Source organism: Lathyrus oleraceus, chromosome 2 (genome assembly GCF_024323335.1).
Source record: "Lathyrus oleraceus cultivar Zhongwan6 chromosome 2, CAAS_Psat_ZW6_1.0, whole genome shotgun sequence".
Lineage (NCBI taxonomy): Eukaryota > Viridiplantae > Streptophyta > Magnoliopsida > Fabales > Fabaceae > Lathyrus > Lathyrus oleraceus.
The window spans coordinates 34,302,780-34,318,531 of NC_066580.1; the positions used below are offsets into that span (position 1 = coordinate 34,302,780).

Below are 15,752 nucleotides of genomic sequence, written 5' to 3' on the forward strand. Positions count from 1 at the left end.
CAACAACGTCAATAAACAAAACATTATCAATAACAACAACGTCAATAAACAAGGACAACAACTTCGAAGAAAACAACATCAATAACAACCACAAAAACTCTAGGGTTTCAGATCAAAAATGGCGATCTGGTGGAAGACATTGCTTACCAAGTTGATGAAATTTCTCAAATTAATGATGTGATTGAAGTTGAACAAATTAAAAGTTTGTGTGATACAATGGTTGAGGGTCATCAAGTTGATGCATTTATATTGTTGGAAGAAAATAATATGGACGAAGAGAATGAAGAGTTTGGATCTGAGGATAATATCGGATCAGATGATGAAAATGATATGGATGAAGAGCATGAAGAATTTGAATATATTATTTTTGTAATTTTACTTAATGATTGATAGAAAATAATGTGTTGATTTAAATGTGTTTCATTGATTTATTAATTATGTTAATGAATTAGTTGTATACGTTGTGTTAATTTAGTATACGTGTATTCTCTCAAAATAGACAAAATGCCACCCCAGACTAATAAGGGTAAGAGTAAGAAGACCCAACATCAACGCCCGAGGGTAATGGCATGTGAGGCACCTCCGTTGGCCATGTGTCCTCCCCACAAAGTTAGGTAGATCTCATGTTTATATCTAGTTCTCAACCTCTTATGTCACTACTCTTCCCTCATGATTATCCTATGTTACCATTTGGAAATCCAACTTTCATTAGCCCATCTGGGGGATCTACCTTTCCGTTCCAGCAGACTGGTGGATCTAGCTTTCCATACCAGCAGACTGGGTGTCTAGCTTTCCATATCAGCAGACTAGGGTGTCTAGCTTTCCATACCAGTAGATTGAGGTGTTAGCTTTCCAGAACTCGCATAGGTGCCCTCATCCTTCATGAATTCGTTCCCTCATCATCTATCACACATACCCTCACCATCCATACAGTCTTGGGGGATCCCGCACCCCGCATCCCTCACACATACTCTCACCATCCATGAAGCCTGGGGGATCCCACATCCTACACACATACCTTCATCATACATAAATCCTTGGGGACCTCGCACCTCACTTACCAAACACATACCCTTACCATCCATGTATCCTTGGGGGCCTCACACCTCTTCTATCACACACATACCTTTACCATCCATGCATATTGGGAGACCTCGCACCTCACCTACCACACACATACCTACGCGTGAGGAGGATCATTAGGGGAAGTATAAGGATGATAATAAGGACGATCTTAAGGGGGGGGGATGAGGACGATCATGGGGGGCGGGATCTCACTTCACATTCGAATTAGTTTGAGATGATTGATGGAAGATACTATATTTGACCTAGTAGAAAATTGTAAGTTTCTAATTTATGAATTTTTAATTTAAGTAAACATGTTGCCTTTTTTTAGATTTAATAATACTTATTCAAATTATTATTGTTTATTTTCAAGCCGAGTCGGTTTGCTGCCAAATGTATAAGTTATGTTATTCAATAAATGTATAGAAAATCTTTGAAGAGATTTCGAGAACTTTCCAAGAGTGATAAAGATGCTTAGCTTAGCAAATTTAAGGTATAACGAATTTATTTTAAGTTATTGTTATTTTAATTACTTTTTTTAATTATAATCATCTAACGATTAATTTTAATGTCATACAACATTACAGGAAGAGTGTACGTTAGGAGTAATTAGCGAGGCTAGGATTGAAAAACATTGGCGGGGCAGAACATCAATCTGATTTTCTGACATGCTATGGTGTGCTAGACGTGGTTGGGAAGAGGAAAGTGTTCATTCTAACATTATAGGAAAGGAAGTTTTTGATGAACTTCTTGTCTATTGGGATTCACCCGATTTTAAGGAAAGATTTGAAATTGCAAAAAAAATGAGAGCATCTGAAAAGGGGGGTCACCTTAATGCAGTTGGAAGCATTAGTATCGTCGAACATGCTCGGCGCATGGTAATTATAACTACTTTTTAAAGTTATATTTTGATTTCCTATATATTTTTAATTAAAGTTAATTTTATTAGTTAATCTAAGGATTTGGGGAGACCCACATGAATGAATGAGATAGTTGCAAAGACTTATACCAAAAAATCGGGAGATTTTGTTGATGAACATACCATATTAGCTTTTGTAAATTGTTTATATTGTATTATTTTATTTAAATTAATTCCCATATATGAATAAATTGTTTAAATTGTATTAATATTTAATGGCAAAGTTGTGGCATGATTTTCATGTGGCAACTAATTTAATGTTGTTTGTGGCGTGAAAATCACGTGGCTATATTTCATTATTTAATTTAATTTAATTCTTGTATATAACTAAATTTTTTAAACTATATTTAATTAAAAAAAAATATGCGTAAAAGGAATATCAGACATTCCTCGCAGAATTTTTAGTTCAAAATCTGTAGTATACTCCGATAGGTTAAAACCCGATTGATGATCGTGTGGATCTTTATATTTGGAATTTAGTAATTGGCAGGAGATAATCTAACGGATATTTATTTGGTGTTGGATCTTTGGTCGGGAACTACATAATAGGGAATAGAACATTATTTGAATGAGTTGGGGATGAGAAATGAACATGACGCACACAATAATTGACATCCAAAATGATAATAATAAAAATAATAACAACAACAACATTAAATCTTTTTTTTAATTAAAAATCCATACTTAAAACAAATAGATGTTATTTTTTTGTTTTCTTTTTAAATTCAAAAGAAAAAAAAATAATGATGATAAATGCAATTAAATAAAATGTAATGTCACTTTTTTCTTAGAAATTTTGCTTAAATAATTGTCAAAAGGAATAACACTCTTAATTTATTTATTTTTGAGATTTTTTTTACCAAAATACAATAAAAATGAAAAAAATTATACTGATGTTTTAGAAAATATATAACATTGCTCGGCCAAAACTAGGGTACTACAACTACTATCCCAAAACACATTTTGTATTAGAGTTTTTTTCAAACACCACTATTTCACTTTCTTCCGTTCTATAAACCATTTATCTCTCAATGATTCACCTCACAAACCTACCCAAGTTGTCACTCATAAGAAATCAAGGTACTACAACTACTATCCCAAAACACGTTTTGTATTAGAGTTTCTTTCACACACACTCACTAGACACACCACTCCCTCACTTTATTTCGTTATATCAACCATTTCTCTCTCAATGACGATTTACCTAAGAAACCCTACCCAAGTTCTCTCACTCTTTCACTTTTAACCACCTCCATTAATCCACACATACCATTGTTCATGGTCACCGCCACCCATTACCATATCCACATCACTTTTTACTCCCATAATTTGTCTCTTCCAATTACCCTGACATACATGGTACTCGTTCACTATTGTTCTTCTTATTTTAAAAATGACAATGGATTTGAATTCCTCAGGTCATTTTTCTATGACTCACTAGGAATTTTCCCATAGAACTTCTTTTGCTGAGACACTTCAATAAAATTTATTGTTGAAAGAAAACATAAGAATTTATTGAATGTCACCTAGGACGATAATTTTGGCCTTATGGTATTCATCATGCCACTTTTTTAATTAACACAACTTGTAATTATGTTCTAAACAATAATCCTTTTGAATCTCTATCCAAATACCCTCCCATACTTCATAATCTTAATTTTTTTAAAATATATTTGATTTTCCTCTACTTAATGTCTAATATGACCAAATTAGATCCTATGGCAATGTATATGTAGAGGTTTTGAAACTAACACTAAAGGTTGTCTCCTTTTTTACTTGCATAATAAAAACACTTTTATCTCTAGAAATATCACATTCTATAAAAAAGTATTTTCATACACTGCTCACTTTTGTTGATGATGTGCCGCTCTTCAGTAGAGAGGACCAAAAGTCAGTGGAGATGATGCTTGATGCTTTTAAAAAGTTCTCTGAGTCTACTAACCTTATTGTTAACCCTGGCAAATATAAAATTTAGTGTAGAGGTATTTATGATAATACAAAGAGATCTTTAATTCACTTGACGGGTTTTGAAGAAGGTTAATTGCCAGTCATATATCTTGGTGTTCCTCTGTCCAACAAAAAGCTCAATATTAACCATTACTTTCCCCTTGTGTATAGGATAGTGGGGAGAGTTAGGCATTGGATATCAAAGCTTCTTAGTGTTGCTGGTAGGATCCAACTTGTCAAAAGCATATCTCATGCCATAACTCAGTATTAGATGCAATGCTTCCCAGTACCTAAGATGGTTATCCAGAAGATTGATTACATTTGCAGATCTTTCATTTGGACTGGTCAGTCTGGGAATAGTAGGAAGTGTCCTGTAGCTTGGAAGAAGACTTGCATCCCTATCAATCGAGGTGGTTTTAATGTGATAAATCTTGAGATTTGGAATGTTCAGTCCCTGTTGAAGTGCATATGGAATTTATGCAGGAAGCCTGATAATATGTGGGTCAAGTGGATCCATATGTACTACCTCAAAGGAAAGGATGTGATGACTACTGATATTAGTAGCAGTAGTTCTTGGATTATGAAGCACATCATGCAAAAGCGAGACTATGTTAACCAGATGGAACAACTTTGGGATGACATGATAAGCAATCAAATATTCTCCATGAAGAAAGTGTATTGTGAGTTGATTGAAGACAATACCAGAGTTAGCAGGAGCCATTTACGGGGATCAAATTATACGCGCCATAGAGATGTGTTGGTGTTTTGGCTTGCGTGTCACAGAAAATTGGCTACTAAAGATAGATTAATCAGATTTGAGATGATTCAAGATAGCAGTTGCAGTTTATGTTGTAATGCTGATGAATCCATAAATCACCTTCTTTTTTAGTGCAAGAACACATTTGAGATTTGGGATTGTATCCTCCATTGGATGGAGGTGCAACATAGCCCACAAGACTATAAGGAGGAAATCAAATAGATAGAAAGATACACTAAAGGTAAAATCTATAAAGCTACCATCATGAAGATTGCCATTGCTGGGACCATCTATGGAATTTGGCAATATATGAATGATACTTGTTTTGATAGAAATATAGATCACACGATATAGTTAGCAAAATTATAGACTATATTGTTTATAGGGGTTGGATGCGACCTAAACTTATATGTGATGTTGCTAATATAATGGTGTAGCTTAGAGTTTTTTTTCTTTGGTTGTCCTTTGTCTGTTTAGTGAGCTGGATCCTTGCGATCGCCTTATTTCATTGATTTTTTTAATTATATATATTCTTTGATTTGATTCAAAATAAAAACTATGAGAATTTCACAACAAGTATGCCACACATCAAAATCACCACCAAGTCACACCTGGCACAAACATTCCTAAGCATTTTAAATATTTTGAAATCATCCCCACTAGGAAATCTATAAGACACAAAAATTCATGGAATCTTATTTCTTTTGTATCTTATTTCTTCTGTATCTTATATATGATAATTGTCCAAATCTCATTTTGATTTTTATGTCATCCTTAAACAATTCCATGGAATCTACCACTTACAAAGAAGCAATTAAATCCCAACAATGGATTGAGGCCATGAACAATGAAATTTGGGCTCTCAATCTCAATAAAACATGATATATAATTGAATTATGGTTCCATAAAAAGATATAAGACTAGATTTTTAGCCAAAAGATCTAATGAAATAGAATACATAGATTATTTGGAAATCTATATTGTAGCTAAATTAACCACTATGAGACTTTTACTTTCAATTGCTGCCACTAAAAATTAGTCATTCACCAATTATATATTCATAATGCATTTCTTCATGACACTATAGATGAAGAAATTTACATGCATAACTTATACTTTAAACAATCATGTATGAAAACTAAATAAGTTCATATATCGCCTATAACAATCTAGTAGACATTGGTTCTCTAAATTGTCTTCTAATTTGATTTCTATAAATTATTTTCAATCAAAATCTGATTATTCTCTGTTCATTACATCATGTTCAACATGATTTATAGTTGTCTTAATATATGTTTTGATATATTTATTATCAGAAATGACAGTCAATAAAGTATATCCCTCAAGCAATTCCTAATTAACTCCTTCTTCTCATGATAATTCTTGTGTTTTGATACACATACACTACAACAAAAAATACTCCCTTTAGTCTCAAATATAAGCAACAACAAAATTTAATGGTCTTAAATATAAGCAAAGGTCACTTATAATTATACATTAAATATCATTATTCTAAACATATCAATATTTTTCACATTTATATATTTTAATCGATTTCCAAAACAAAAAAATAGAGATAAAATTAAAAAGAATGTAATATTTAAATAATACATTTAGACATTTTTCTTTCAGGATGATTTTTTTTGTAAAATTACTTATATATGAGATCAGAGAGAGTAGATTCTATAACAAAGTTTTCACCTCGATCAACAACCAACCAAGATATATGAACCAAAGACACGCTACATTTTTTTATTTTAAAAAATACTACCTATTCCCTCGACTGAGTTGACAAAGTAAGGGGGAAATCTTTAAGGGACATGCATTCATATTACACCAATTATATTTTAGCACCTTATAATATTTTTATTTTATTCATGATCTATTCCCTCAATTGAGTTGACAACCGAGGAGAAACCTTTTGTCCAGTTTCATAAAAATATTAAGGAATGAATCTTTATCGTCCATTTATAAATAAACAACGGTCAAAATATTCTCAATTCATCAATTCACATCAAACATAACATATCTATGTAAAATTTCTTTATTTAAAAAAATATATATAGACAATGTCTTGTTTGTCTTAAATGAAAGAAAAAATATTATTATTTGTCGGACTGCAATGGTTGTTCTTCTTGTAAAATTACCATTGTCATGAAGACAAATTACCATGTTATTGTATACGGGTATCGTTCACCTTTTCTATCTCCATCAAACTTTCTGATTAGGCTTTTTTTCATTTCCAAGTTTCTTTCTTGTTTATGTGGGATTTTTAGTTTTCAAAACTAAGTATTCTTTCACATCTTATACTTCATTTTTGCCATTGATTTGAATATATTTCATTCATTTTATACCTTTGTTTTATGCGCACATGGTTTGTATCTCTATGATATACATCTAGTTAGGTAAAATTAATATGAATTATGTTCTTTTGTAGTATATTTGTTTAATTTATACTTTTCTTATGAGAGATTTTTGTATGATTAACAATAGAGAGAGGGTTTGTATGCCTACGTATTTTTTTTATTGGTTTTTGTTTATCATGTTGTTTGCTTTATATTTATTGCTTTTGTCGTTGAATTTTTATGTAAAATCACGATAAGTCAATGATACTAGAATTAAATTCTTGTTTTAAATACACTTTTGCTTTTTATGAATAAACATAATTGTGATAATTATGTGATAATCTCTTTGCAATGCATTGTAAACATTAAGATGCAAATAGTGCTTTGATACATGTACGAAAGATTAAGTTAGGATCTTACAAAGAGAGAATCCAAACATATTGTAATCAATAGCTTATTTTGTAATTTTGTAGAAATGTTGACAATTGATTCATGAGTTATTCCATTCATCATGATATTGGATCTCATGTCATTTGACACTTATTTACTCAAATTCCGTATTACCACTTAATAGAAGTTATGAGTATATATTTACACGAAATTCTTATCGCATTGGTTATAAGAGAATGGTGAATAGTATTCCGTAAAAAACTATTTTAAAAATACAAGAGATTTAACATCGCTTAAGCACACAACCGATGTAAAAAGTGGTATTGTAATTCCCTATCACCTCGGTTATCGGTCACAACCGAGGGGGAAACCGAAAGGATTTCTAATACTATCGATGGATATATAGTAACTGGTAGATTGATCTCATATATTGTTGATTATCTCGGTTATGAATAAGACTTTGAAGATCTCCCAACACTATAAATATGTACGAGATTCGGCCTAGTGGTGTGTTTTCACATCAAATCAATTAAGAAAGGTCATGATACATATCTATTGTTAATAAATTGATTCCTATCAATTTATAATTTCATATCCCACAAGGACTGCTCTCAGGGATAAAGTCAATTCATGTATAAACCAATTCATCAAGAAACGAGACAAAAATGTTTTCCAACCTTTTTATGAACCTATATATGAAGTCATAAACCAATTCTTCAAGATGTTATTCTAGGTTCATTAGGTCGGTTGGCTTTAATTTAGACAAATTCTAATATAATATATCATGGATCGTGGCATATAGAAAATGAAAAGTATAAAGTGCTTAAGATACACTGTAGTGTTGATAGAAAAAAATAGTATTTCTAGTCCATAGATCGTGGTATATAGAAAATGAATTTTCATGTAGTTATTTACACGGATGATGCATGAGATGTTAGATTTATTATGGGGTAAATGATGCCCTAATTTCGACTTATTTTTCGACTTGTTAAGTTTACTTATCCTCATGCTAATTTTTCAAATCCATGACTCTACAATGTTCATCTTGTTTCGCTTTGTGACTCTATGTACATAAAGCATGGTCGTAAAGTGCAATTATCCAACCCTACTATTATGTTTTGACTCTGTCTAGAGTATTGTCAATTATGATAGATTTCAATCGACTTGAAAAAGATTTAATTGAATCATGTTTTTAATGTACTTATACACTCCTAACTTGTTATTTGTCGAAAAATATCTAACTAACTTTAAAATTGTCTTCCTTTCGATTTTGAACTTTAGTTATTCTTAAGTGTAAATATTGTGTATTATATAAGGTGGGTATTTGTTCCACACGTGAACTAGAATTGGTGTTGTTGGACTCTTAAAGTGGTAGTGTTGATCTCCGATACGGTGGTGTGGAATGGAACTATAAGATTAATACTTCAATATCCAATTCACTTTTAGTTCTCTACATAAGTAATGGGTTTAATGTCCAATTATGAAACCCTTGGAAAAAGAGAATGAATCGAAATATAGCTGCTACACCAAAACTAGGCGCAAAGAACCAACCAAACTGGCCCAGTGGATATATAAGGAATACAAAAACAAAAACAACAATTGGACCGGAGAATGTGATTGCATTATAAGGCTGCAATTGAACAGATCGAGCAAGTTCAAATTGACGTAACATAAAACCTATTAATCCGAAAGCACCGCGAAGAGCAACAAAAGTCCACAGACCACCTAATTGACACTAACGGGTCAAATCTCCCTATGCTTCAAGACCCTACAGAGTGTGTTAAACTATTAGCTGGAGTAGAGACTGCTGCAGTTGAGAAGTTACAACTTTCCAAATAGGAACTTGTCAATCCATGAGTATACCATGAAGTTACAAAGGTGGTACCTATGAACCAACCCCCCAAGGCAAAATAGGCGCAAGGAAAGAGCAATAGATCGGACCAACCCACAAAAACAAAACGGTCCCTCCGTAACCATTCATCCATAATATCAAATAGATCATTTTGATCTTTGGTAAATTTACCAAGAGCTATAGTCATAGTAATCCTCCTACCCAACTACTTCAAACCATTTCCGAACACCTCCTAGCATCTTCAGGGATGGAACCTTCGAGGCTTTTTTCATTTTATATATGATATGATTTCTTGTAGACTATTCCTTGTTTTCGACTGGGTTTCGAATAGAAAAATTATATTTTTGTCGATTGATAACTTAATAGAGTTTCAATTCTAAATTCAATTTTTAATGAGATTCAACTATTCCTTCGGATTTTTTTATTTTATTACAAACAGAAACTTCTTACAAATATCAAGAATATTTGTATATCTTCCTTCAAATAGGAATACTATTGTTATCATTTTTTGATAAAAAAACCTTTTATCGAATTTGAACCGACGACTTACGCCTTACCATGGCGTTACTCTACCACTGAGCTAAAAGGGCGTCATTTGAGTCAATTCCCAAAAGATAAATGAAGTTAAAAGTGAAGATAAAAAATGTATCTTACATCTCTCGTGTGATGATTATATACATTGTATAATGATTGTGATTCGTCTGTATTTGGGCCTTTGACTGTCACATAACGAAGTATATATTTGATTTCATATAATAAAGTGAAGGAAAAGAAAGCGATGCATTTTTCATCGCAATTATTTAATGTTTTACATTTATTTTACTCAAAAAAGAAAAAAATTACTAATATCATTTCAAAGTTTGAAATGTAAATCATCTTATAAAAAATTTAAATTTGATAAAAATTAAACTCAATGATAATCTCATGTTTTTTTTGTATGAAATCATAATTAATTTATTAGTGGAGTATTTCACAATATTTATAAAAAAAAAATCTCTCTAGAGGAATATAATATATATAGCAGGTTGGTAATGAAAAGAACATTAAGTTATAAACAAACAATTAGTTGGAATACAGAATTAAAGATTTATTCTAAGTATTTATAGTGGATGTTCAATTTATTCAAACTATTAAGGTCAATTTAATTATCCAAGATATCAATTGAAACATTCCTCGTGGTTTATCCATTTTGCCTCCTCAAATTGTTAAATATATTTTGAAAATTAACTTGTCATTTGATAATACTATTATTGATAAACTCATTTGCAATTGCTCTACAAATGGTGATCTATCTTTTAAAGATGTTTATAATTATATGAGGAGGGATCACATTGAGCCTTCTTGAACTAAATTCATTTGGTATCCCTACATCCCACATGCTAAATCATTAGTGATTTAGAAACTAATGCATAATGTTATTGCAATAGACAATAAAACTTGATTTGAACGGATATGCATATGATTTCAAGATGCTCTCTATGTAATCATTTTATGGAAATTACAAACCACTTATTTATGATATGCAAGTACAATTTACTTTTTTGGAATTGAATGAAATGATTCTTTGGCATTAACATTTATAGAACTACTTACGAAAACTTATTTAAACATATTGTTAGAAGTTAGAATCCTCAAATTCAGAATTTGATAATGACTCTTATCATTATAATTATTTAGAAAACAAGGCATGCGAGAAATGATATTAGATTTCAAAATGCTAAACTGACTTTGATATAGATATTCTTCATGTTACAACTGGTCTATATACATCTACTTATTTCAAGGACACACGTACTCTTTAATTTACAAATTTATAATTATTAAATTCTTTGACATCAAATGTCAATCCCCTTTTGTATATAAAATCATACATTTTAATTGATGTTTTTCTAGTAATAACTAGATTAAGTGCAACATGAATGAAACTTCAAGAGAAAATTGTGGAATATTAACTTATAATGGCATATTTAGGGATAATTTAAGAATATTCTTGGGAGTTTTCTCTGCTACGATTAGAGTTTTCACCTCCTTTCAAGCCGAATTTTATAAAATCATGATTGCTATCGATTATGCTAACAAAAAGAATTAGAGAGATCTTTGACTTGAAATTGGCTCAATACCGACCAATCATGCTTTTCTAATTTGAATGTAGTCCCTCAGTAACTTTTAATTAAATGAAAGAATATTTTGCACACTATATTCTCCTTTATATTCAAGATATGTCACATTTTCAGAGAGGAAAATGCATATAAAGATAGATTAGTTTATGGAGATATTTTTTTGATTATGACACTTGGTGAAATTGACTTACTATTTATGTTTTTGAAACTTTTTTAAGATATAGGGTGGACATGTTCAACTATCATTTTTTTCTATCTTTCTGATGGGTTAGGTTTTATATCCCTTCATCCCTTTTTGTTTTCCTTTTTTATTTAATAATTTGCCTTTATTTAAAAAAAGGCATACTATTTTCTCGATCCTTTTCTTCTAAAACATTTTCTCGATTCTTAAATCAGCTTGTTTTCAAAATAAAATAATATAAATATGAGTTAAAAATTATATTTTTTAAATTTAGACAATTTCATAGTTAAAAATATTTTAAAAGAGGGTAGAAAAAGACATTTGAAAGAAAATCATTCCATTAAAATTGAAATAAAATCGATCACTAATATACTTTGAATGAATTATTTAGCTTATATAAAATTTATATGTAATTTAATCAAACACAATGAAATTTTCAAAAAAGATATGTCAAATAATTTATTGGCTGAAATTAGGCATGACAACGGGGCGACAATGGTTTTATCTTCCCCATATCCAAACATACATTTCAAATAATTTATATAATAAAGTACTAAATAAACATCAATGTATGAAAAAAGTAATTAATATTCTAAACTATCAAAATCAAATATTTTAAATTATCAACAGGACATGTTCGGGGTGGGTACTAATTGTTATAGGACCCTGTATTAGCTATGTATTAGCTATCTTGCACTGCAAGTTACCTAGTATCTTCATCATATGCTTCAGCTTTTCTAATGGTACACCACATATAGAGGAGCACTACAAACTAGAGAGTTAGTTATAGTTAGTTAGTTAGTTGAAGTTTGTTAGAGAAACTAACTTTTACACATACATATATCATGTAACTAACTTTCTTCAATCAATGAGATGACTTCATTTGTTCCCATTTTTAGCTACTTTTTTTTGTTTTCTCTTAGATTTCATCATAGTAATGAAAAATTTCATGATCATTATTTTGTACAGTAGGATTTGTGATTTAGTTATGATCATGATTAACTAGTATGGTAGGTTCAAGTTCAACATCATTATCAAAATAGTATGTCCAAAAGGAATGGTTGAATTGGATTACAATATGGTAGAACATGTTCATGGTGGATAACATGTCTATATATGATTATGACTTTGGTATTTAGGTCTAGGATTACAATACCTTTGACACTTTGCTTGTATCCTAAGAAATATTTTTCTACCTCTAGAATCCAACTTGGTTCTATGATTTTGTAAGGTGGAGGCATAACATAGTGATCCAAAAGATTTTAATTCATCGATATCAGGATTACTATCAAATCTATGAAAGAATGATAACTTGGTTTTAAGTAAAAGATTAGGGATACGATTTATGAGATAAGTCGCATGAAGAACTGCATAAGACAAAAACTGCTTTGGTAATTTTGAGTGAAAAAGTAAAGTCCTCCCCACATTTAAAATGCATTGATGCTTCCTTTCCACCCTCCCATTTTGTGGAAGGGGGGAGGTCTTAACACAACTAGTTTGATGATCTATACCTTTTGAAGAATAAAAATCAGACATGGAAAACTCAGGACCACTATTTGTCCTAACAATCTTGACTTTGTAATTATATTGAATTTCTATCATGAGTATGAACTTTTGGAAAAGAATAGTGACTTTAAATTTGGATTTGCAAAGAATAATCCAAGTGAATCTACTGTAATTATCAAGTCCAATGATAAAATATTTATGAGTTTGAGTTACAAAATGAGTTAGTACCTGAACCACCATAAGTATTGAGAAGATATAATCGACTACCCAAAAGTCTAGTCATTTGTCAGACTTCATATGCAGTTTTTCAAAGAAAACAGCTGACCAAAAATTTTCAAGTATACTTAATTTTATTCAGAATTTTCTTTCATTAAAAAATCTCTCTACTTCACATCAACATTTTACTTTGTCTATCACCATTATTTCTGAGCCAGATAGTTACCAAGAAATAAGGAAGTATGATTGTTAGATCAAGGCATTGAACTCTGAGCTGGATGCTTTGAAGCACAACAAAAATTGGATTTTTTTTATGTTCCACCTAGTATCAAGCCTATGATAAGCAAATTGGTTTACAAGGTAAAACACAAAGAATATAGGACTATAGAGAGGTACAAGGCTAGACCATTATCCAAAGGTTATAATCATGTTGAGGGGTTTGATTTGTTTGATAATTTTTCACATGTGGCAAAGATCACTACTGTGAGGACACTACTTGAATTGGAATCCATAAATTTCAAGAACTTGCATCAATTGGATATAAATAATGTATCTATAAATGGAGATTTACATGAAGATGTATACACGTCAGTGCCACAAGGTGTTACTAGTCCAAAGTCAAATCAAGTATGCAAAATTTTGAAGTCACTCTATGGTTTAAGACAAGCCAATAGAAAATAGTATAAAATTAACATCATTCTTAGTTAATCAATGATATAAATAATCTGGTTCAGATTATTCCCTCTTCACACTGAATAATGGTTCATATTTCAGTGCACTACAAAGTGTATGGATGATATCATTTTGGCTGGAAACTCCATGGATGAAATTGATAGATTGAAAACCAAACTTTATGTTGAATTTAAAATCAAATACTTTGGCAAGTTAAAGTACTTCATAAGAGTAGAAGTTTCTCATTCAAAAATTGAAATTATTATTTGTCAAAGAAAGTATTTTTTGAATTTGTTGAAAGACATGTGTCTCCTTGAGTCTAAACCTGTCAAAACTCATATTGATCCATCTTTTAATTTGTATCAGGACACATACAAGCCTTTTGAAGATATTCTAAACTATAGAAGGTTAGATGGGAAGCTACTTTATCTCTTACCTACCAGGTCTGATAATTCCTTTAAATACATCAAATAACTAACTTTTTTTAATCAAAATGAGATATCTTCATTTGTTCCCATTTTCTCTACTTTTCTGGTTTTCTCTTTGATTTCATCATTGTAATGAGAAACTTCATGACTAATGTTGTCATTACTCATCTCATATCAATATTTTAAAATTGAGAAAAAATCAAACCCAAACTCGAACTCAGTCAAAGAGGATTTTTTCTGTCGAACTCGTGGTGGATTTAGACGAATAATTGCACATACGAGTATTTTTATCATGTCTAACTGCAATTTCACTTTTTAAAGATGAATAAGCGGAATATTGTGGATTAGAATCTGCATCCCTACAATATAATATCCTTACATATCTATCAACAAGCTAGTTTAGAATTTAATTTATATACATTTGTAATGTAAATCCAATTAAATTGCATGTTAATATTTTTTATAATTTTTAAAAATAATTTTGTTATACATCAATAATATAATTTTTTTTATAAATGGATCCAACTAAATTTTTTACAAATATCATTTTATGATTTATATTTTATTATTATTATTATTATTATTATTATTATTATTATTATTATTTTTATTATTATTATTATTATTATTATTATTATTATTATTATTATTATTATTATTATTATTATTATTATTATTATTCACATAGTCTTATTCTAATTTTCATCCTTTCACCAATTTCAAAAAATAAATACAAAAATTGAATTTAAAAGTACAATTAAAAATGTTAAAATCTTTAATTCAAATACCTAGTATATAATTTGAGAAGATGCATTATAGGTGAACCTTCTCCTGATATTGCCTTGCCATATTTGTTCACGCCACTTCAATTATCTATCTTTTAAAATCAGTTACCACCAAACTATTTAAATTGCTCTTACCTTAATATTAATTTACATTACCTAAAGGTTAAAAAAGTAAATGACTAATGTTTCAAGTTTTTTCCAATATAATCTACTACAAAGTGACATATGACCTCATTCCAGTCATTCATTTTTAAACTTCAACTTTCTCCATCATCATTCTCTTCTTTTAATTTAAAATTTAAATCTCTTTCACAATTCTTTTTACCACAATTTTTCACTTTCATTATTAATTTTTTAACCCTTCATTTTCTTTTTCCCTTTTTATTTTTTTTCTAAGTTTCAACTATCTTTCTATTAAAACTAACTACCACCAAACTATTTAAATTGCTCTTTCCTTTATACTAATTTACACTAATAAAATATTAAAAAAATAAATAACTAATGTCTCAATTACATATGACCTCATCCCAATCATTATAATTATAATATATGATTATCATATTAATGTT

The 15,752-nt window shown here is 30.1% G+C and overlaps 1 pseudogene; it reads right to left on the reverse strand.

Moving 5' to 3' along the window:
• Positions 1-8,873: 8,873 nt before the first annotated feature.
• On the reverse strand, positions 8,874-9,596 carry LOC127121799 (photosystem II D2 protein-like; annotated as a pseudogene).
• Between the last annotated feature and the right edge of the window lie 6,156 nt (positions 9,597-15,752).